We start from the raw sequence: 24888 nt of genomic DNA, 5'->3' as shown, positions 1-24888 counted from the left end.
TCGTTAATGCTAGTATTGTATTTTGTATGAATAGAGTTCATTTCATACTTTTGTTAAGAAAAAAAGAAATGTAATATTAGGGATGTAAAAACAGGAGAGAACTTCATCAGTCGCTATTTATCGACTACAATTGATGCTCTGTAAGCGTTTAAAGAAAAAAAAAACGCTCTTGCATTGGAAGTTGAAAATGAAACAATGTCTCTTTTGTTAGTCCAATTTTGCGGAAAATGTGAAATGAAAATAGAAGAGCATATAGGAAAAAGTTTAAAAAAAAAGAAAAATAGAAACGAAGCAAACTGTACTTTACATTATAAAAGAAACAACAAAATGTAAAAGGAATGAAAAAATGAATGCAATTTCTATCCTTTTGTTACAAGTTTTGCTGTCCCTACATTTAATCCTCTTTCACATATTATTCTGCTCTTTTCGTTTCGAAGTACCATACATTTTTTTTACATTTGTCTGGTAAATTTACTTTTTGTCCCTTTCTGCCAAAATGTTTGCTATCAGAGACCACTGATAGCCACTTTTAACATTTTATGTATGTGTACGAAGTCCCATAAGTGATCCTTTATAAAGATAAAGCTCTGCCATTTAATTTATTTTCTTTTAGAAAGCTGCTTAATAGTTCTTTATGTATTTTATGAAGAAAATAACGTTAGGATCAGTGTTGGCAAGAGATACAACATCTATATTTTGAAAGTTTACTTTAGTTCACGTGCCGAAAATAAAGTAAGGAGAAAATTGGTTTAAAAATTGCTCTGCTACAGGGAAATCTAGTTGAAGATGTATTTACATGTTGTTCTTTTAGAATTTCAAACTATGCTTTGCATAAGTGTCGGAAGTCTTTAGATCGGCTTTGTCCGTCCGTTCGTCTGTCGACAGCTATCAGGGCAAAACGATAAGAGATATCGACATATATATATTACAATCGGTTATAGGTCCCATGAATAGATTTGATCATCTCTGTTGACTCTCTATTTCAAGCACAAGTTGTTCAAACTAATCATTTCCAATTACAACGTTGAATCGCAATAGAGCAAAATTTGATAATTAGCGACAAACGACTTGCTGCAATCGATTCACCACTTCAAGAGAACACATTCACACAACCAGCAACACTCTACCAAAATCGGAAGTAATTGTAATTTAATTATTTAGTATTCCCATTTCAGTACTGATTTCGATAGAACAAAACCGATAAAAAGATATCAAAAATCTGTATTTCACAATTCATTGAGGGTACCAAGAGTAGGTTCTATGTCATTCGTTAACGGTCAATTTAAACTGAAAGTGGTTCAAATATTAACGATTTTCGGTTTCAACATTGATCGCCATAGAACTAATCGGTAACAGATAGCAACCAGGTGGTTTCTCCAATCGATTCAGTGTCTCAAACGAAAACACAATTACAATCTGCAACACACTATCAAACCGGAAATGGTGGAAATTTATTAGTATTTTTGCTTTCAATACTGATTTAAATAGAGCAAAAAGTGTAAAATGGATCGAGAAGTGACTTTTCGCAGTCGATTCAGCGTTTCAAGAATAGGTTCCATCATCTCTGTTACTTCCCTTTTCAAATTGAAAGTGATAGAAATCAACCATTACCGGTTTCATCGTTTATCGCTATAGATGAAAATTTTAATAGACAGCAACAAATGATTTCCTGCAATCAAATCAGCGTCTCAAAGAAACACATCACCACTAGAAATGCTATAGCAAAACCGGAAGTGGTTGAAACCTATTAATATTTCCGGTTTCAATACTGATTTCCATAGAGCAGGAATAGTAAATGATATCGAGAAACTGTTTTGCAGTTGATTCAGCATTTCAAGAATAGGTTTATCTCCTCCGTTAACATTCTATCCAAACCGGAAGGAGTAGAAATCAACCATTTCCGGTTTGAACGATGATCACCATACAACAGAAACGGTAGTAGGTTACTATTCTATTCTCTACAATCGATTCAACGTCTCATGAGAGCATACCGTCAACGATTTGACGAAAGAACGTATCTCAAAAAGTCACTTTTTCAGAAATAGAGAAAGAAAAATAATTCTGCAGAGGAAAAAGCAGTTAAATATGTAACAACTGAACATCTTTTCCAGATAGTTATTTCGAACAGGTGACGAACTGTTAGTATGGCCTGGGCGTCTATGAGTAAGTCACTTTCACTTATTTGATTAAAGCTGAAATACTAATTACCTTATACTTTAAATTGCTTTTTACTGTGCTTATGACAGAAACAATTAGGTAAAGAAGTAATTGGTAAAACAATATTGAAACAAGTGATTCCATTTCACAGCGCGAAACGACGTTGGATTTCCAAACTGTTTGGACCCAATATTGAAACCAGTTTCGATATGGGAATAAGTGCGAAGGTTGAACACTTTTTTGGAACACTGACACCAGACCATTTTTTGGCCATATGAGAATCCAATATTGAAATATGCCAGTCAAATGTATCTATTACTTTTGGTTTCAATAGAGAGAAAAGGGTGAAGATAGAAATTTTCGGGTCGCCTCTCGCTATCTCTTACAGTCATTGCTCTGAAACCTATCGGCAGATAAGTAGACGTAATGACACAATCGTTCGACAATAATAGTTCTTGCTTATGCACCTACTTATGTATAGCATACTTTGGAAGTCTGAAATGTATAATTTTCAAGTGAAGTTGCAATAATTACTATTCTGTATTCTCAAAATATAAACTTTGAATGTCCAGATATGATATATGGTTTCAGTAGCACATTAAACTGAGTCAATGTTAAGGTATTCACTGAAAATTGTGCTTATATCAGCTTTAAATGAACTCTTCCAGTCATGATCTCTGTGCTTTGCATGGTTACATAGAAGAAATTTCGTTGCAGTTATTGCCAACACAATAGCTGCTTTCTCCACCAAGCCACGTTGCAATTTATTGGTGTTTGCATAGCTGTTAGTAAAAGGAAAAAAAATCTTCCAAACTCGTTGCCCTTTTAAAATTCTTTTCCGATACAAATACATATTAATTTTATTTCTACATACTATTATAATAACTTTATGTCGTGATGGTTTAATGTAATTTTACAAGTTATTACAGAGAAATATTTTAATCCCTTTTTCAAACTCTGCTATTAATTTTTACTTTGTAGCGAACTTTTTGTTTATATATCCTTGGTTTGATTTATTGAATTTTCAAGTTTTAAATAGCTCTTGTCGTTGAATGGTTTGTTCAAACCTAATTAGAATTTTTCAACCAATGCTAACTTTATATTTACTGTTTCGCTTGTTTGTTAACGTCTCTCTCTCTCTCTCTCTCTGTGTGTGTGTGTAGGCATGTATATTTATGTCGGAGTTCAAATACATTTATTTACACAAAAAGCTTTTGTATTTTGGGAAGCGAATCATGGTACAAATTGCCCATTGAGTTTACGTAACTAAGCATGACACTTTGTAAATATAAAACAAAACGTTCCCTCTCTCCTAGACAATCAATTGGTACTTGAATATTCATTTATTTTCAAGCTGAACTACAATATTAATCACTTAGTTAATCGAGATTCAGGAAATGATCAATATAATCTAAATAAAGAAATTTTATGAATATAATCTAATAACAATAAACTTTAGTTTTGTTTGTTTTACATTGAAGCGAGACATAAAAAAAAATATTGGGTGACAACAAATCCAAATAATAAATGACAGAAATCTTAGTCTGAGCATAATATTAAATAGTCATCCTGACAGATGTCGATACCATGTACGCCGAACCTGTGGAGGGGTATCGAGGTACCCAGCTCCACAGACTTTACTTGGATACGCATATTTTCATTGATTTCTTGTTGATCATATCTGAATACGTAGCTTAGCACCCTCCCAAAAGTTTTACAGAATTCGGTGTTGCTGGTGTCTATGACGCCACTGGTCTTATCACTTGCTTCTATGATCAAGTCTCCATAAGTACTTGCTTAAATATGATATGGAGTTTGTGGTTATTAGTGCACTACGAAAAATCCGCTATCCAGACAGCAATATATTGTACAGCGGGGGACACTTCTAAATGGTACAGCCATATGGAGATTTACGGCTAAGGTGTACCACTTAGAAGTGTCCCCCGCTGTACCAATATACGGAATCCATATGTTTACTACATAAATCTGTACGAAGCATATATTATTCATATGTTACATACGTATGGACTGCCTTTTCCCACTTAGATGTTACATCATGCTGCTGCAGGATATCTGACATCTAACAGTCTTCCGTATATTGCATACGTATGCATATGTTACATACGTTAGTTGTATGTTATATACGTCCATCTCTATGCGAGATCCTGACCGCCTATATAGAGTCCTTTCTTTCATACGGAAAGTACGTATAGATGGAACACTTATACTGAAAGTATTATAAAACATACGGTTTCAGTTGTACGTTTGATAAAGGATGTCACATATAGTCGAACGTTAAGTCCAAAACTACAAAATTTACGCATGTAACCTACGTTTTTACGTACTCCAAGAACTTTTTGTCTGTGTGGACAAACTTAAAAAAAGAAATGTTAAATATACATAATTAGAGCTTTTAATAAAGCAGGACTTTAACCTATAGCAGATACCACTACTTGGAGCAGTTTTAGTTGATTAGCATTGCTTGAGTGACACCGTGGACAAAGTCATTGAACACCTGCAACAGAGTTCGGTCACGTGCAAGGGAATTGCTAATTATCGAAAATATGAAATGAAATGAAACGAAATACTTCAGTTTATCTTCCCACTATTAATGTTATATTTATCATTTTATTATCTTCTTATTTAGATAAATATTTATCTAAAAAATAATCATTCCTATCTTAGAATACACATAATTATCCACTTCCAAGCAAAACAAAATTAAATTAGTAGTGTATACATTTTATACGTCTGGACGTGACCTGAATCGTGTTCCGCACCGTCCAACCGGAATTGCGATCTGAATTACCAATGGTCCACGTACTATTCTTTGAGAAACATAATGCAATATATTGAAAGTAAATTTGAAAATTGTGTAGTAAAGAATTACAATGTTACTGTTCATTCTTCAGCTACCAGGACAGGCTTAAAAGCCATGGTTACAATTTATAGTAATAATTATTTTGTGTTATACGCCTAATTAGAATTAATTACTATTTACCTGTTTAAGCAGTCCGCTCCACTCGAAGTACTCAACATGGTGTCACAAATATCGAAATGGAAACACTGATGTTAATTCAGTGGCTTGCTCATATGACTTCTAGCTGGTTGCGTGAGCAAATCCACTCACAAGGTTTCAACGGACGAGCGGAAATCTGGGGATGCCTAACCTATAGCGTACAGCTTGCCGAAAACGGAATAACTATTAGTGAGGTTACACACACACACACACACACACACACACACACACATATATATATATATATATATATATATATATATATATATATATATATATATATATATATATATATATATATATATATATATATATATATATATATATATATATATATATATATAAACAAAATTAACTCCAAGACATGATGATCCGAAAAGCCACCAGGGATTAGTAATTTGTTTCGTTCTTTATAGCCGTGTAAATGCAAATCAATAAATCAACCAATCAAGGAATCAAGCGAATGAACTCATTTCTTTAACGGTAAAATAGTAGAGGCCTTCTATGATTTTGCTAATAATTGAACGTGACAGAATCTCCACGAAAGAACAGCGCTTTGAGTTATTGAAGTTTCCAATTACTTACAATACAAGCTAACTAGATATGTTAATTGACCTTTAAGTGATTAAAAAAAAAAGAGAACATTTTGAACTTTTTAAATATCTCACATTTGTTGATTATAATTTTACTAAGAAACTTCCACACCTATGAAAATATATATAATACTTTTCTTACAGATGTGATTTTTTTGGCATTACAGAAAATTTCTTAACAATCTGAGGATTAAAGATAAAATTTAGAAATCGTAGTACAATATCATCGGCAAATACATTTTGTTGTATAAAATAATTGTAAATTGCTCATTTCGAAAAAAAAAAAAGAATTGAAAATGGAAATGCAACCTTTAATTTTGAAGTCAAACACTTATGGTCTTTACACTAAAGGAGACGGATGGTTATTGAGGTGAGTGATTGTGAAAGACTTGGTGGAATGATAATGTGGAAGAAAACGGATGAATTCTGAGAAAATCCACGAATACGATGTTGTCCAAAACATTCATTTGGCCTGGAATCGAACCAGTGATTCCCGTTAAACAATGCGAAATAGATTGATTTCTGAAAAATTTACTAACGGTAGTTTGGTGTTAACTCCCCTTCCCCCCACATAGGTTGAGAGTATATGTATGTTTTTGAAAAATGAAATATCGATTATGTTTTTTTTAGGCTAAAGGAGATGGTGATTAAACCAAGTGAATGATGATGGAAGAATTGGTGGAATGAGAAAGTGGGAGGGGATGAGAGTACTCTGAGAAAACCCACAGGCACAATGTTGTCCAAAACAATCTTAGTTGCCGGGAATAGAACCAGGCGCCCCACGCACTAGAAGTAAGCACTATACTACAGAGCCACCGTGTCCCCATGTATGTTTTTGAATCAGTCCAACTTTAAGATATTCCTAAAATCCGTCCTAGATTTCTGTGGCCTTAGGTTTCTAGATTCAAATATAACACTATAGTCTATAACTGACATTGAGCTGTTAGTTTGGTCGTCTCTAAGTGAGTGTGAACAGTTGAATCTAAGATGGAATTGGTAATTTCAGTTGTAGGGAAAGGGTAGAGAAAGAATTGAAAATAATCCTTTTTTTATATAAAAAAAAGTTTTTGATTCACATATGGAAACCTTTCTACTGTTCTGTTCCTGCTTACCGTGAGACCGTGTGTAACGTCTGGAGTTCATGCATTGAGATGAGATAGACGCGTTGCAGGCTTAGAAGAAGAAGAAGAAGAAATAAGGAACAGCTGCAGGGTACAAGACATACATACTTTCTTATTTTTCTCTCTTTTTTGCGTACTAGTAATAGTACTACTAGTAGTAGTTACCATTTTTAGGAAACCTTGATGGAATCGAGATTGAGAGATTCCAGTTGGAAAAGCACCAGCGACAGACACAGCATAGAGACCTACAGCAACGTTATTTTCTCTCCGCCTGTTACATCTAATTTCAAATTTTCTGACGTCACGCTTGGAGATTTCATTTTTGTATCTCTTTCTCTCTCTCTCGGTTATGATATTGCATGTGCGTACCTCGTTTGGAGCATTTGGGCATAGACAGTGAGCAACGTTTCTTCAGGCACATAAAGGAAGATAATTCTGCTGCAACTTGACAAATCGAAAAATAAAGGAAAAATCGAGATTTTCTTTAACTATTTTACCTTCAGGTTTTACATACGTTGCATTTTATTTTGGGATTCCTTATTTATTCCTATCCGCTTTCTTCTTACTATCTAACATCTACACTTGGGTTATCTTTCATTAGAACCATATTTTTAATTTTTTTTTCAGTTCTTATTGATACCTTTACTGACGGATCTAGCCCAGGGCCGGGGTCCTAGGCCTCCCAGATTTTTAATGATAAAAATAATTTAAGCTATTATTTATATATTTTTGAAAGTTTATAGTAAATTCTTTATTTACATTTCGTAGTTTGTGTTTTGGCTGGCCCTACAGTTTTTACCTTCTAGGTCCGCCACTGAATACTTTCTCTTAAGACCCAAATGAAACTGATATTAAAAATGATTTTTTTTGTTCTGTCCTTGTGCAACACCGAGGTTATGAAGGGCCACTGACGAGGCTTGAATTTGATGCAGTTGGCGGGTCACAGATACCCATGCAAGATCGAACGCTTACAGTATATCCAGTTTCTGACCACAGAACGTCATTTCTAAGACAGTTGGATTACAGGTTCACATTACCAGTCCTGAGGATTGTTGTTAATTAAAAAATAGAATTTGAGCAAATATAAATACACATAATCACTTGCATATTAATTCTTTAACATTCAAGATGAAGTTCGTAACTCCATACTATTGGACGGAGCCAATGCTTACGGGATCAGTTAGGCGGGTTATTATATAGGTAGTGAAGAGTTTCCGCCATTAAGTAAATTGGAATTTAACGTCACGTTTTAGAATTGATGCTTAATGAGACGGTTCTTTTTGTTAAAGTGTGATTGGATCCGTTATATCCCTTATGTTATATCCGTTATATATAGGCAAGCAACCCACTGCATATGGAACTATACACCACGCACATACGAGATGATATCAAAAGTTTAGAGACTAGTTCTGTAACAAGCCAACAGATGGCAGCACAAAACTGTACACACAGACAAGGTTTATAAGTAAGTCAGTGTGCTAAGAGATCGTTCTGAGTACATCGAGAGCTGTGCCAGCTGGTGCTATTCTGACAACTTGCAATATTATGTGAAGGATCTCTGTGGCGGATTTGCCTAGTATAATTCAAAATTTCACGTTCGCTCGTTGTTCTAACTTGATGAAATCGCAGATGTACGGGTCAGAATAGTAGCAGATGCACAGTTCCTGATGTACACAGGATGATCCCTTGGCTTATGAAAGTCGATGCTTCCTGTGCCTGTGCGTGCAGCGTTGCGCTGCAATTTGCCTTTGTGCTACAGAACTAGTCTCGGAAACTTTGATATCGCTGCGTATAAAGCACGCATATTAGCCACTTTATACACTAATGACAAAGTGTTTAAATAATTAAATATATGGCAGAGTTACAGAAAACACAAGAAGTTTTTGAACATGTCGGAGTTCGTTGTTGTACTAGAACGCATCTGATAATGAAAGTAGTGGTTTAATGAACATATTGAAAAAGAAACTTTGAAAACATTTCATGCCTATTTCAGCAGCATATTATCAAAATCTCGTTACTATCCAGCGCTGAAGTATGCATTCAAATATGAGTGAAATTGTTAAATGGAAATGCATATAATTAACTTCGGTGATTACTTACTTTATTACTAATCTTATACTACTTGTTCAACCCAAGCACTCGGCTCGTCTTCAAATTGCCTGCAAACTAGCAGTATCTTTTGGCGTCAAGTAGAAGGTACCACAGCTAGTGACACCTGTCAGCTTGATTGTGAACTACAGGGAATTAAAGTGACAGAGATAGGCGTCTTGCGTTTATAACATAAATTTATATTACCTAAATGTTTCTGCCAAAATGTTTATGGAAACCGTAACCTATTAAACATTTTGAAATCCATGTTAACGTTATTCACAGATTAATATGTTTTGGCTTTATAATAAGGATTAAAGGCCTGGAAGTAGAAAAAGAATAAATCAGGATTTTTAGGACACAAATCCCTAATGGAAAGATTGGATAGGATCTTGTGACGTCCATTTCCTTCTATGGCGATGAACATCTGAATTCCTTAAGACGTAAAGTTAGTGATTTCGTTATTTTCATTTAGGATAGTAAGATTTATATAATATAGGATAGTAAGATTCATATATATGTTGATTTGCGTTGTGTACATACTGTGTACGAATTTACCTCCAGAATCACCTTGCCTCGTCACTCTTACATTAGAACACGGAGAGAGAAATCGAGGGCATTTAGAAGAAAAATCCGTACGTTGCAGCTACAGACGGCTTTCCTGGCACTGCTCTTGCCACACTAGAAAAAAATTTACGATCTCTGTTGTAGTGCAAATTGTCTGTACTGCGTTGCAGCTAGGTGCAGCCTAGATGATCCTTATTTTCGCACTTACGTTCCAAACCGATTTTCTAGATACTGTTACGTACGCAATTCTTTTCTCCGTAGATTAGTACAGATCTTCTGAAAGTTCAGTTTCTTTACGGTCAGAAGGAAAATCTAGATCGTAGCCTACACAAGAATGGGAATACACGATGTTCGTAAACAACGAGAGAATGATTATTATCAAAGTATATAACCATGATTTTCTGGATCCTGCACGTGCCGACGGGGGGCACACATGATTTCCGTCTATCTGTGTTGTACAGATTGGTACTAGCCAGGCCCGCAACCAGAGGGATGCTAGAGGGCCTGTCCCCCCAAACTTTTCGTGGCCTCTCCAGACCTTAACATAAAATGCTATTATGAATACAAAAAACACAATTTAGCAATTGGTAAGAGAATGTTTAATGACTTGGCCACCCTAACATATTCGTGGCCCCCCAAAACTTTCTGGTTGGTTGCGGGCATGGTACTAGCTGAGCAACTAACCTGTGCATAGCCTAAAACAGATAATCTTATGTGTGATACAGATTCCTGCTAATTTCGCCTCTCCAGATTTCTCAGACTTCCAAACTATGCTATGCATAAATACCGTAAGTATTATGGACCTGCTTTGTCTGTGTGACCGTCCATCTATCGACAGGTATCAGAGCAAAATCAGTAAGAGATATTGAGATATGGTTTCTAGCAATCGATTCAATGTCCCAAGGATAGCTTCAATATCCCTCGTTAACTCTATTCAAACCGGAAATGGCTACAATTAGCTATTACCGGGTTCAACCTTTATCGCAATAAAACAAAAAACAGTAACATATAGCGAGAAGAGGATTCTTGCAAATGATTCAGCGTTCCAAGGTAATGTAACATGATTATCCCAAACAATCTACCGACACCCGAACTGGTTCAAATTTCATATCACATTTGGGTTTAATATGATTTCCACAGAGCACAAACGGTAAAAAAAATATCGAGATATGGTTTTCTTCAATCGATTCAGCATTCCAAGAATAGGCTGTATCTTCTTCATTAACAGGAAGTGATTCATAGCAGCCATTTCAGGTTTGAACTCTCATTGCCATACAACAAAACTGGTAATAAATAGTAGCATGTGGTTTTCTGCACTCGATTTAGTGTCTCAAAAGAGTATCATCGCAATTCACAAAACTCCACCAAAACCAGAAATGATTGAAATTTACTACTACTTTCGGTTCATAGAGTAGAATACTGATGTTCATAGAGTAGAAACGGTAAGAGATATCAAGATGCAGATTTTTGCAGTTGATTTAGCGTCTCAGATAAGGCCCCACCTCCATTAACTCTCTATTCAAACAAAGTGGTTACAATATAGACCTACTACTAGTTTCAGTTTCAACCAGTTTCAATACTGATTTTCATAGAGCAGAAACGGTAAGAGATATCAAGATGCAGATTTTTGCAATTGATTTGGCGTCTCAAGATAAGGTACCACCTCCATTAACTCTCTATTCAAACAAAATGGTTACAATATAGACCTACTACTAGTTTCAGTTTCAACCAGTTTCAATACTGATGTTCATAGAGCAGAAACGGTAAGAGATATCAAGATGCAGATTTTTGCAGTTGATTTAGCGTCTCAAGATAAGGTTCCATCTCTATTAACTCTCTATTCAAACAAAGTGGTTACAATATAGACCTACTACTAGTTTCAGTTTCAACCAGTTTCAATACTGATTTTCATAGAGCAAAAACGGTAAGAGATATCAAGATGCAGATTTTTGCAGTTGATTTAGCGTTTCAAGATAAGGTTCCATCTTCATTAACCCTCTATTCAAACAAAATGGTTGCAATATACTATTAGTTCCAGTTTCAACCAGTTTCAATACTGATCTTCATAGAGCAAAAACAGCCAGAATTATTAAGATGCAGTTTTTTTTTTCAATGAATTCACGATCGTAAGTATTGTGGTATGATTGGTAATTCATTTGTCGTAAATTTAGAAATTTCTATACTTCTTATTAAAATATCAAAATATTGATGTAGTAATTTCTTTTTAATATCATTCATCAAATTCAATCTATTTTATCCAAATTCTTTTTGCTAACATACATTCTCTCACTTCTATAATAACTTTTGTTGAAATATTGTATGGCCACTATTATCTCCGGTACTAACTCTTTCTTCTATTTCTTTTCACCTTTCGCAAACATTTAATTGATTTTTTAGTTCAAGTAGCTAATTTACTGTATTTTTCTTAATACTCATATTTCGAAAGCTTTCACTTTTATATCAGAGCTCTTGCAGCATTCACAAATGTAGGTTTCGGTATTTAAATTTTTCTTTTTATTTTCTTTTTCTTATCTGAATATCAGTTACTTATCAACTTGTTTCGTAGAAAGTTTAGATTGTTGTGTGTTGTCTGTATTTCCTATTTAGACTTTTTTTTACTATATTTTCATAGTGATGAAAGATAAGAATACATTTTGACCCTATTTTGTAACGTTTTCTCTATCAATGTGGAACAATGTTTTCTATTGGTTTTATTTGGATTTAACAAGTTGACTGCCAAGGTGATTTGAGGGTTTCCAGGAGGCCATAAATTTCTTCTTACCTTTGGCTCGATTATGGATAGTTATATCACATTTCTGTCGCGATATTTTCACTCCCAAAAATGTACCTATGGGTACCGAGCACCATATGTGATGCTCATGGTGTTTCACAGTAATTTGTGACAATGAGCATCATATATGATGCTCAAGAACCTGGATAAGTTAGTAATTTGAGATATCAAACATGAGCATCATATATGGTGCTCATGGCAGTCAACCTAAGATTTGAATGCCAAGAACGAGAGCAAATTGGAGTTTCAAAATGACGTCAAGATTTCAAAAATTGTATCTAACAAAATAGATTTAACCTTCTTACTAGCATGGCGTTATCAATAAACTACTTTTTTATTACGCTTAATATTTTATGCTTGTCATCTATGGGTAATGATAAAATAATAATATTACAGCTGACTTGGAGTAAGATATGTACTTATATCTAACCAACAAACAACTTTCTGTGTTGCAATGTTAACAAGAAGTCAAGGAAACATCACGGAAAATTGTCTAAAATATTGTCTAAAATACCTTTCATGTCAACGATCTTATAAAATAGAGGATCTGCCCTTACAGCAAAATCTTGAAGCCATACGTCACAATTTTGCCACACCTACTCTGCCCACTCTACCCAATAAGATCGCAATGTATTGAGTCAACATATATGGCGGAAATGAAAGTAGCAAATCGGACGATGGCGAAAACAAGAGTACTCAATCAGACTTGCCGATGCTCGGTTCTTTTTTGACTTCATTAATTTAATAGGTTGAAGATACATATAGGCAGATCCTCTATTTTATAACATCCTTGTTTCATGTGCATTGTTCATAGAGTGAAGAAGTTTATGAAATGCGTAAATTACATTCTATAACTTAATCCGGTTCGAACTGATCATTGCTTTTGGATTCATCAGACCGGAAGCTTGATTGGTTCGAGAAGTCGTTTGTGGCTCACATCAAGAGAGCAATACACTTTATATCAAACTAAGTAAGTATAATTAATTGATTGATTAATTTGAAATTACCTTCTTTGTTAACAACGCGGCTATGGAGGACGAGGCCTACAGTTGAAAACAGAGTCTAGAGTACATTCGCAAGTATAATCTTTAATCAAAACAAAGTAACTACTACTGAAGCCAGAATTTGACTGTTCGCAAACATAATTCAATACAATAGTTTCCAAATGCTCATTCAATTCCTGATCACCTCATCAAGCCTTTCTTTCATATTATGATGGGAACTCCTTACATATACTACCTAATTACTTTATGCTGCAGTCAAATTGACGATTGAAGTGAACCAATAAGCTCGCAATGCGTTGTTGCTAAACCTCTGGTGAGAAATCTGCTTTCAGTGGAACGAATATTGAGGCATGTTAACCAAGTTTCTCGTTTCACTTAGAATATGCAGCATATTGGTCGAATCAGTCCCACATTGCAGTGTTACAATGTTACTGGAAGGAGATTTGTAGACGTAAGAGCAATTCTCAAGGTGAAACGTTAATTCTGCTACCGCATACATTACAGATGTTTATTGTTTGTGCTGTTTTAACTTTCGAGATATCGTGATCAAGAATTGTTTAACACGAAAAATTAACTTTGTTTTCCATTTCTCGCTGTGTGCTCGATATTTAGTACTTTACACTCTTACTACACTTACTCTACTAGATAGCTTTAAAGAAATATCTGTTTAAGATTCTTGCACAGGAGTAAGTGGAAGAAAAGAGATATTTCTATGGTAAGTCATTTTTCTTCATGTTACAAAACGTGACTTTTATGTGTTTCTTTGGCACAGACTGAATGATGAGAGAGAGGGCAAAATAGGCTGAGTTGCTTTTCCAAGAGCGCCTTTACTTTTTTCTCTCTATTTCTTTATAAGTATCTGTATGTGTGTGTGTATGTATTTGTGGGCGAATGCGTGAGGTAGAAAGTAAAGGGAAGACAGAGAGACAGAGAGAGAAGACTGATGGTCGCTCTTTTGTAAACTTTGAAGATAACCTTCGAAGTTGGGTGGCTACTATAGTCTATGTGTATGCTTCTTGGAAGGAGAGCAGGAGCATTCGAAGTATAGGTGGAGGAGGGGTGAAATGGGCGCAAGAGGGCGCATGGCCGTTATTCTTAACTTGGATAGGGATTGCGAACGAGAAGAGTTAGAAAAAGACGAGCGAGCGACCTTCCCTATTGTTGTCAGTTCCTCTATTCTGTTTACATTGCTTTAGACCCCGGCTTTGGCGTTCGCTCGCTCTTTGCCTTTTTTCGCACCATTTTTCCTTATACAACGTTGTATATATACACACACATCCCATCTATTGCCATTACAGCTTGATGAATATGGCCAAAGTTTTCCTCGAGAGCTCAAGTTCATTATTTTTCTTTGTACTCTGCGCAATGTAATTCGGAGCAATACAACATATATGTACGTGCAACTATAATAGAGATCATTAAATGTGTACATTAAGAGATCATGCGTTTGTTTCCTTTGGCATTCATCATAACGTTTTGACCATAGCTATATGCATACATTTTAGAAGAAAATACTATTTAATTGCCTTCAAAATTGAATCATCTCTTCCCTCATATATATATACTGTATGTTCTCAATAACCTCTGAATAGATAAGCAGTTAAATATTACAAGAGAATGCTTTATTAATATAAGAAAGCGAACATTGACTATATTTTGTTGAATGTCTTACTTGTGTTACAAACAACATGAATTCACCACAGAGAAATCAATTCTGTGATGTTCAGCTAAGTCTAATATCTCTCTTCGACATGATGTAAAAAGGTTTGTAGTTTATTATTTACTTATTTTCCTTCCACTTCATTTGTTCCGTTGTTTGGTCCAGTAGGCAGTATCAACGATTTATTAAGGACCATTGAACGCGCCAGGCAGACGCCAGTTCTTTTTTAAGAAAAAGAAGTTGAGCACTACAAATACAGCTTTTACTGCGCTGAAAGGCTGTGATCAAGTGAACCTTCACACAATCAATGAGAACCATTGAATATTTTTGAGACAAAATATTAAGGTACGTATATTGGCAACTACATACTGATAATAGTTTTTCTATTACTGAGAAAATGTTTCTTCATTAATTTTAGCAAAACTTTAAAGAAATATTACTTCATTGGGATTAGCAAAACTTCAAAGAAATAGTTCTTTATTATTGATTTTAGCAAAATTTCAAAGAAATCGTTCTTCATTGATTTTAGCAAAACGTTAAAGAAATCGTTCTTCATTGATTTTAGCAAAACTTTAAAGAAATCGTTTTTTGATTATTTTAGCAAAACTTTAAAGAAATTTTACTTGATTGATTTTAGCAAAACTTCAAAGAAATAGTTCTTTATTGATTTTAGCAAAACTTCATTATAAGTATACAATATGCTTACTTTATGTTTAACACGTGCAGTATTGGGTTTTAGATTGCGCCAGAAATGTTTAAATGAGAAGATACGTCTGTTAATTGAGATGCTTTAACCAAAACTATGATTGGCAGTTTATTTCATTGGTAGGAAATGGTTGTTGAGTAGACAAATGCCTCAAGCTAATATGAATTGATTATGGTTGTGATACTAACTCAGTATGAGCATAAATAAAGTGATGGTTTGTGGTGCTTCAGTGTAATTAAGTCTATAACGTTATAAACTCATAACAATATGTGTAACGTTTGTGGACTGCATACGTACTAAATATATTCCTGGTTTTATTTGTGATCCGGTTACGGAAACTCTTTAAAGTATACAAGGGTACTTGGATTACTAACTTAATTCGTTCTTTGACTCCGTTAGCGAACCGAATCAATGTTTACTATTGAAATGAATGCAAATACAATTAATCTGTTAGCCCGCTCCAGAAACATGAACACCATTCTTGTGAACAGTGACGTTAATGGGATCGTTAGGTGTATGACGCGATTTTCAATCGCCTCTAAGCCTGTGGGTCGCATCCTGAGTAAGTAGTTCTTCTGTGCTATTGGCAGGAGTCAAGATGCAACGCAAATTGAACAGCGGTATGCGATCAAGTTTTAAATGCAACTGAAAAAATCCGGTGATGAGATTTTTATCACAATCCATGACAGGAAGGATGCCATGTCCAATACAGAAGTCACACGTTTCTATAAGTACTCGCGCCGAGTCGTGAAGCTGGGGCTCTAAGGCAATCATTGCTTGAACTCTGATGCATCGGAAAACTTCGGTACAATTCGTGGAGCCGCTTCCCGAGTGCACACTTGGGGAAAATCAAACAGCTTAAATTCATCAACAATGTTGCCAAATTTTAAAGGCAGTGTAAAAGAGTATTAAAAACATTTAAAAATTACCAATAATAACACTGCACAGCAATAACCACAATAACAATTATTCTAAAACGGTAACAAAAACACGAGTAGTAACAATGAGAATATAATGCAACAAAAAACAATTAGCAAAACGGCACTTGGCGCCACTCCGACAACACTGTACTCCCGGGAGATGTTTTCCGTGTAGCGCGAGAGACGACACTGACAAAATGTGATGGGTGGGGTTTGACGACCGGAACACACCCTCGCGTTCTATTGGGTGGTGAATTCGGTAGATCTAGGTCAAGCATCACGACTCGGCGCGAATACTATATGCGTAAGGAAGTTTCTTGGGAAGCATAACGTGGCAACACTACCTCAGCCTCCCTGCAGTCCAGGTCCAGACTGGTTCTGAACTTCTTTCTCACTCTGGGAAGAAACGGAGCCTGAAATAACATCGTTATAGGACGATGAAAATGGTACAAGCAGATTCAACACAGCACCTAATGGAGATTCCAATTGCAGACTTTCAGGGGGCATACCAAGCATGGTAGGAGTACTGTCTACAGTGTATTGACGCAAAATAATCTTATTTTGGACAATTTTAATCCAGCGTACACACGTATCTGCAAGAATTATTTTTCGTGGATGTAGTTAAGATATTTTTTGGATAGATCTTGTATATCTCCAAGTGAAGTTTGATCAAGACGAGATACAATTCTAGGTCTCACATGATACAGCACTTTGTTCCAAGGTTTTACTTTCTTTTAGAAAAATTAAGTAAAGACAAAAATGACACCTTTTAAAAGTTAGTTATAATATGTGTGCTACACAAATTAGCAACTTATTTTTACGGCATAACTGAAGTAACTGCAAGCTATACAAAACGAGATACTCACAAGAGAAACAACGTAATGACGCAAAGTACGTCACCGAAATTTTAAGGAATTGAGCAAGACAGATCAAACGTATAAATTTGTCAGCAACGGAAAATATGTAAAAGGGCAAAATTTGTACAACGAAATTGTTTTAACCAAGATCGCATCCAGGGATAGAATATGGAAACCACTCAGAGAATTTAAAGATAGGGAAAAAGAGCACATATCAAGAGAATTTATGTTAAGGCTGTCATTCCCCTACAAAAATGGATCATGGCTCGTCTATAAAAATTAACTTATCTTGCATCACACCCTAAACTTAAATACACTTTCATGAGTGTAACGATAACTTGTAAAAATATGTATATGTTATTAAGGATAATGGTCTGTATCTTATGATCTCATTACCTATGGACTGTATTGTAAAACTTTGTGTAATTTCGTCTCATATAAGGAAGAGGTAGAGCAGTTAATAAAAAGAGTGTCCAGAATCGACTCCCACTACCAGTTTTTATTATAAAAATCCACTATATAAGAGTATTTGTACAAAATACTATACAATTTGTTCTCTATTTCAAAAGGGTAAGTAAAAGGTAGTCTTTGACCGTAAGGTCGCAGACAGGATCTCCAACAGAGCCCCGAAGCAGGCAAAGTGGAGTGGAATTAGGTTCCCAAAGCTCCGAAGCAAGTAGTGGGTAGGTTAGATGGCTAACAGAGCCCCGAAGCAGGCAAAGTGGCTGAGGTTTGGATTCCCAGACAGAGCCCCGAAGCAAGCAAAGCCAGGAGAAAGGATAGGCGTAGTCCCGTAGCAGACTAGAGGCCCTGGGATAGGTTACTCCTAAAGTCCCGAAGCAGACAGTAGGAGGGTCACCAGAAAACTGGTACTGAGTTGGATTCTTCTGCCCAATTTATAGCGTCCGTTGGGTGGCGGTGGCGCTTCTGCTTCGATTTCGTCTTCTGCTCCGTGGGAGGGGCTAAATGTCGTCTGCAGGTGATTGGAGGTTCTCCTGGTGGAAGTTCCTCTTAATGAAGCACGTGATGGTGTTTATAAACACTTGATGCGTGTCTTTGTTTTTAAACAACTTCACATGGGATATTACAGTATTGTATGGTATCATTTCCTTCTTTTGTAGCTATACATGTACCACCTTATGCAGAGTCGTTTTGAAGTATGATTAGCGTCATACTAAAGGCCTGACTACTGCAGGAAACATATGTTAGTCGAACTCTTTAGTATGGCACTAATTACGCGTCAGAATGACTCTGCATAAGGCCCGTAAAACTTGTTCCTTCTGGATAGTTCTATATATAGTATGTGAGCAAGTCATAGTGGATGTTTGTAAATTCATTTATAAAGAATATTAATTATAAAATTAATAAGTTAAATGCAGAAAATCTACGAAAAATACAGTAGCTTGCATAAATTCGATTTCTTGTGTTATCATTTGAACAGTTGGTATATGAATTCCCTTTGAAATATTTCTATGATTTTAAATATAACGAACTCAGGGCTATTATATATCTTAAAACGTTGTGTGAGGGCGAACGGTGTGGACCACTGCATACTTTGTATTCTGATATCTACAAATGTGCATTTGTAATAGATTTTGGTTCTGTTCGAACTGCCATCTGAAGAAGATAATCGTAATTAACTTTTAGGAGTTAGATGACTTGCTAAGGAATCTGCAGGTATAAACAATCATTGTAAAGAAAAGAACAGATTGTAAGTAATTTCGGCATATTGTTCCTAAATTACCGATATAATCAAGAGTATGTGTGTGCTGGCACTACAGTCGACTGACTTTCTTCCTAAAAAGGATAATATACAGGGTGTTTCAAAACAACACCGACTTATTGTGAGATAGTTGGTGAGCGCTTAAAATTATATGCCCATAGCCAAACACCCTCCATAAAAATTGTTGCGTGAGTACCGCAGGATTCTGAAACATGTACTTTTGGATAGGACACATATTAGTTCTTAAGGGAAATCTTGGTCCGACTACGGTAGGTCCCATAGTTTTGGAGCTATGGATCTTTAAAATTCATTTCATATTTTCGGCAGCTTATGACTCTAAAAGGAAGCATTTGTGCACCCAGGTTGGTAAATACTTTTCGTCTTATCTTGGTGTCAGGAAACATCTCCCAAACCTTGTCGATGCTGTTTTCAAACACTCTGTTAATTTTCTATTAATAATGCTACTTATTTTGTTGTGTGATAATAAATCCATCAAAGAAAGTTAAGAAGTGATGCTGAGGTAAGAAAGAAGTTCGGAATGTTTGTATGCTAAATACCCGTAATACTCGAATTGCTGCCCTTTTGGCTGTAATTTCGGTGTTAACAGAATTTATTTAAGCTTTATACTTTGTAACGTGTTAAATCTTACAGTTTGCATTATTGTTTTTACTATAGTCTGTGTTACAAACTACTCACAAAACCAAATCCAAGTTTTGTCTATATTGATTTATATTTATTCTAAACTGTATGTTGATCCTATCAAAGTTAAGTGTACTCGTAGTTATTAATCAAAATTTATCTCTATTTGTTCTGTTTATTTTCAGAACGTAGAGTGCTTTAGATGTGTGTGTACACGGGATTGGATTGTCATCTATCTTCTAGCATTCTCTAATTGATTAACTCAGAGTTTAGTGTCCCTTTCAGTGCCATGAACATAGAGCTTAACGTAGGATTCGAATCACCTGAGCTCCCACCGGAAATCGAACCCGTCAATCAAGCACGGAAATTCAAAAGTAGAGTTGATTTTGAATTTATCATCCCTTTCAGCAGCTAAGCTTCATGAGACGTGGACCAACTGATTACCATGGAATCCGAACCACATGAGTTCCCGCCGGAAATCGAACCAGGGTCTCCCACACCAAGGGCGCGTACGCTAACCGCTTAGCCACTAAGTAGCTCTAAGTATTCGCTCATGTTTCTTTCGAATCATAGAGCGGATGCTACATTTATCAACATATCCTTTCCTTAAAAATAAATTATAGAACTTTTATACACTTTTTATCCTGGTTACTGAACCGAAAAAAATGAAACAGAATCTTTAACTTAACGTTTCACGTTCATGTCCTTTAGGCTAAAAGAAACGTATGATTAATGAAACTATATGATTACAAAATAATTGGTGAATGAAAATGTGGGAGGAAACGGGAGAACAAGAGGAAAACAATAAGAAACGGGAGAAAACAAAGTATACGATGTTTTCCTTTTATTCATATGGCTTGAGATAGAACGAAAAGCATCTTACATAAGATCTGAGGGCTTTACCACTGAATGATAGTGCCTCTCTCCATGTTAGTTACTGGTTTAATTATTTCAATTATGATTTTTCTCGACACTTTTCAAATTTCAAAGACGCATATTGTATATTGAAGCCCTTCCCGCTTGTAGACACGTTCGTTAATGGGGAAGTGCCACATACGATGGGAGGATAGGTTCCCTTTATATACAGCATCAACTTTCAATAGTAGAATATGAGAATACACTGAAATTCAAACCTATATCGTATGTATGTGGGGTTTCCATTACATATATGAAAGTGCTTTAGGGCAAAGCAACTACAAAGAAACCATGAAATAGAAACGTCGTAAACGTTTTGTTTTCACGATAATGCTTTCCTTCAATTACCCTTAGGACATCCATGTTGGTTTTGGCATTTGATTCTAAGTATCTTTCAAATAATGATAATAACAAAAATGAAACGTCATCGTGTTCACGTTGTAGAGAACAATCTTTTTTCCTTCTTTTCTTCTTGTTTCATTTGTATGATTTTTAATGTCAAGTCATAGATGTAGAAGTGGAATTATGTATTGTAGATAGCTAATTGAGCCAAACGAAATGGTGGATAAAAGCTGACTGTACAAAATGATGCCCTTTAGCAATTGAAGAGTTAACTTCGTCGTGGTTCTGTATATTAACGATACGCTATTTATACAGTTACCGCACGGTAGTTAAATTATCCTGGTCTATTTCTATCCTGTTAGAATGTAATTGTCAAATAAAAAATTGACCTTAAGTTACCATATAAACACATTACTATTATCACATTTTGTTTATAACCTAATGTAAATCATGCTATGTATAATCATATTAAATGTTGGGACTGCATGGATATATAACTCGTCATATAGAGAGAACAAGAATAATATTTCAACAATAGGTTTCTTCATGTTTGTCAGCACAGAATGCGTTTTGTACACTCTCTGAACTTAGAATCCCGCACACTTCTCTCTGTTATCCCTGCAAAATCCAAGCCTACCTTGTTAGTATAGTACGATACTGTCCCTAAGTCACGTGGTCCTGGGTTCGATCAGATGGAGATGCGTCGAACTAGTGCTGATTTCAAATGATTTCTCCTGGGAAGAATTTCAATACACTGGGGGTGAGAAGTAGTACTAATAATCAACAGGAGATAAGGCTACGGCTAGGAAATCTCTCGGTCACCCTTTGAAATCATCATTGCATTGAATAACTTCTAACCATAATTACCTTTACCTTATATAATCCAAGTGGTAATTATATACACAAAATTCATTTCAAAGTGTTCAGCCCTTTTCCTTGCGATTATGTAAAAGCCAGTGTTTATTTCCTGATCCATGGTCTATGCCCTTTATACACTCCCAGCGCGAACTCTACTTACTAAAATCACATTTTACAACTATTAAATTATGTTGATCTTAATTGCCTTGTATCCTGTTAGCTTTCAGTTCATGTCAATCTTATACGAGGAAAAGAAGAGAGAGAGAAAGAGGGGATAAGTGTGCTAGAGTTTTCCTCATTTCTGCATCGATCAATTGGTTAGGAGAGAGAGTTCTGAAGAAGAACTCTTTACAACTGAATTATCTTCAACTCGTCTGCTGCCTTACCTGATTTGCTCTTTCTCTCTCCCCTCTCTCTTAGAGGTCACTAGTGAATTTAGATACAGAAAGAAAGAGAGAGAGCGCGAGAAGCAGAAAAGAGAGAGAGAGAGAGAGAGAAGCAGATAAAAAAGGCCCATCTTACCATTTCCAAATGCAATGAAGTCGCCACACAGAGAGACGAAAAGGTATAATCGGATTTTGGGGATAGAAGTAGGGTCATTGGGATTCAGTTCCATTTTATAGCATCTGAACTTGTAAATTTTTAATTCAAACTTCTTTTTCTTCTTCTTTTCCCTCCATTTTCAGAAATCAAAGGGATGCAGGAACAAACTCTCGTCAAAAGAGAAATAGAATTGAAAGGAGAAATTGGAAATTAAACACACAGAGAATAACCATCACACAGAGAAGTCACGATAAAAAAAAGAGAAAGGAAATGGTCAGAAAAAAGCAATAGGGATGATACTAGAGCCATATTTGATAAAATGTGCATAAAATCGATATGAAAAATTATCATGGATTTAAAGACAATGTATGCTATTTTTTCCTTCTAAATGTTTTCATTTCTGACCTTTCTCGACGCATAACGTTAATTGTTCCATTTGACCGTTTTGGTTCCCAAACTTCTTCTGTCTTTACTTTGTCTATTTTACAAGTATCCATGTACATTCGTTGATTTAACGCTACACATACTTATATATCCAATGTTCAATTTGAAATGAAGGTAATGAATAATTATTTAGTAAGATCTCCTTTAATCTGGAAAAACAGTCTCCCAGAAATTGGCACTTTCATGCTTTCTTTCTACGCTTCTAAACTGGAAATAACAGGACTAGAAACTGTTCTCAACTTTACATATATACATATAAATTTTGAGGCCTCGTACGTGACATCAAACGAAGTGACGATGGGTTGTCAAGCGCTCGGTTTTGGAACTACACAAACTCTTAAGAATACTGTCAACAATAATTACATAACCTACAATGTATGTAGAAGAAATAAACGGTAAAAGAATTAAGTCGTATTCTCAGAAATCAATTAATGCCGAAATAGTCAATAAGTAAGCTACATATGTACTAAAATCAAAGTGTTTTCCCATCACAAGATTGAAAGCTCGTTCGTGATATCAAATGAAGTGACATGGGTTAGAAAGCAATATGAGTTAAGAGCTACAGAAACGCGTAAAAATATTGTCAACAACGTACAGTATATGTAGAAGAAATAAACGGCAAAAGAATTAAGTCGTATTCTCAGAAATCAATTAATGCCGAAATAGTCAATAAGTACGCTTTGTACTAAAATCAAAGTATTTTTCCATCTCACAAGATTTTAATTTGTCAAATAAATTTTAATAAAGTCTTATTATTAAAAAAAAACAGATGCCTCAATCGTCAGTCCCGCTCCTAATAGTTCACAGTCAGGCTAATAGTTGTCGGTAGCTGTGCTGCCCATATCTAGCGCCAAGAGATATTACAAGAGTGTAAGTACTTTTCAGATTCACCGAAGGCGTTGGGGGAACAAATTGTTTTCTCAAAGTGAAAATAACCTGTTGCATAAATTGTTAAAAACTGTATACAATTTCGTCAGTTTATTTTTAGATTAATAGGAGAGCACTCATTCCCCAACCTTTAGTGTACTACATTAAGCGTTTTGTATCGAACATTTCGAATGAATAGATTCTATAGACATGGCTATCCTGTTTTGGCTGTTTGTTATCAATAATAAAGCGTAAATAACAACTGCTTCGATGTATTGTTAGTATACACTAGTTTTAAAATTATATCATTCAACGTAATTCCTCCATAACTTACTTGCATGATGTAAGGCGGAACAACAGCTTAACTTGGTATTTTCACCTAATCACTTTGAAACATTAGAAATAATGTAAGTAAAAGGCTAATAGTCACCGAAAGAAACATACCTCATCACTAGGAAGTAAATATTTTCGAAAAGCATCGTCTTCATCTTCAGCCTAGGCACACTTCAAAAAGGATTTGAACCGTAAAAAGAATTTTAAAAATGTATGGAGTAAAAATCTTCTTGTCACTAGAATTAGACATTTAAAATTCTTTTTATGGTTTAAATCCTTTTTGAAGTGTGCCTAGGCTGACGATGAAGACGATGTTCTTCGAAAATACTTACTTCCTAGTGATGAGGTATGTTTCTTGCGGTGACTATTAGCTTTTTACTTACATTATTTCTAATCATTATCACCGCTTGTAATATAATGATACTTCGAAACATTCTTTGTTGGAATACTTTTGTGTGCATACTGTGTTCCGCGTATGATATGGACCAAATATTTAGAAGCTTTCTATATGGATTCATTTTCTGTTTCGTTTTCAAAACGTCTCTATAACAGCTTAGTACAGTGTTTTCTAATATTCTTCAGTTTTTAGCATACCAACTGTATAATAAAAATCTTTCGACACACGTATAGAATTTAACATTTTTGTATAGCTAATGCCAAATTACTGTATATATTTGATCATACCAAAACATTATCTATGAAACTGCAACTGTATGACTATCAAATACTGAAAAGTACTGC

General features: G+C 35.2%; 1 protein-coding gene across 2 annotated transcripts in view; it reads right to left on the bottom strand.

Annotated features, from left to right (window-relative positions):
* The window catches only part of LOC145668440 (thrombospondin type-1 domain-containing protein 7B-like), a 1268628-nt gene that overhangs the window by 195152 nt on the left and 1048588 nt on the right, over positions 1-24888 (bottom strand). The gene's annotated exons all lie outside the window — the stretch shown is intronic.

This window comes from Thermobia domestica, chromosome 13 (assembly GCF_964235325.1).
Source record: "Thermobia domestica chromosome 13, izTheDome1.hap1.1, whole genome shotgun sequence".
NCBI classification, from domain to species: Eukaryota; Metazoa; Arthropoda; class Insecta; order Zygentoma; family Lepismatidae; genus Thermobia; species Thermobia domestica.
The sequence above is the reverse complement of the archived record's forward strand: the minus strand, read 5'-3'. Positions and strand labels throughout refer to the sequence as shown.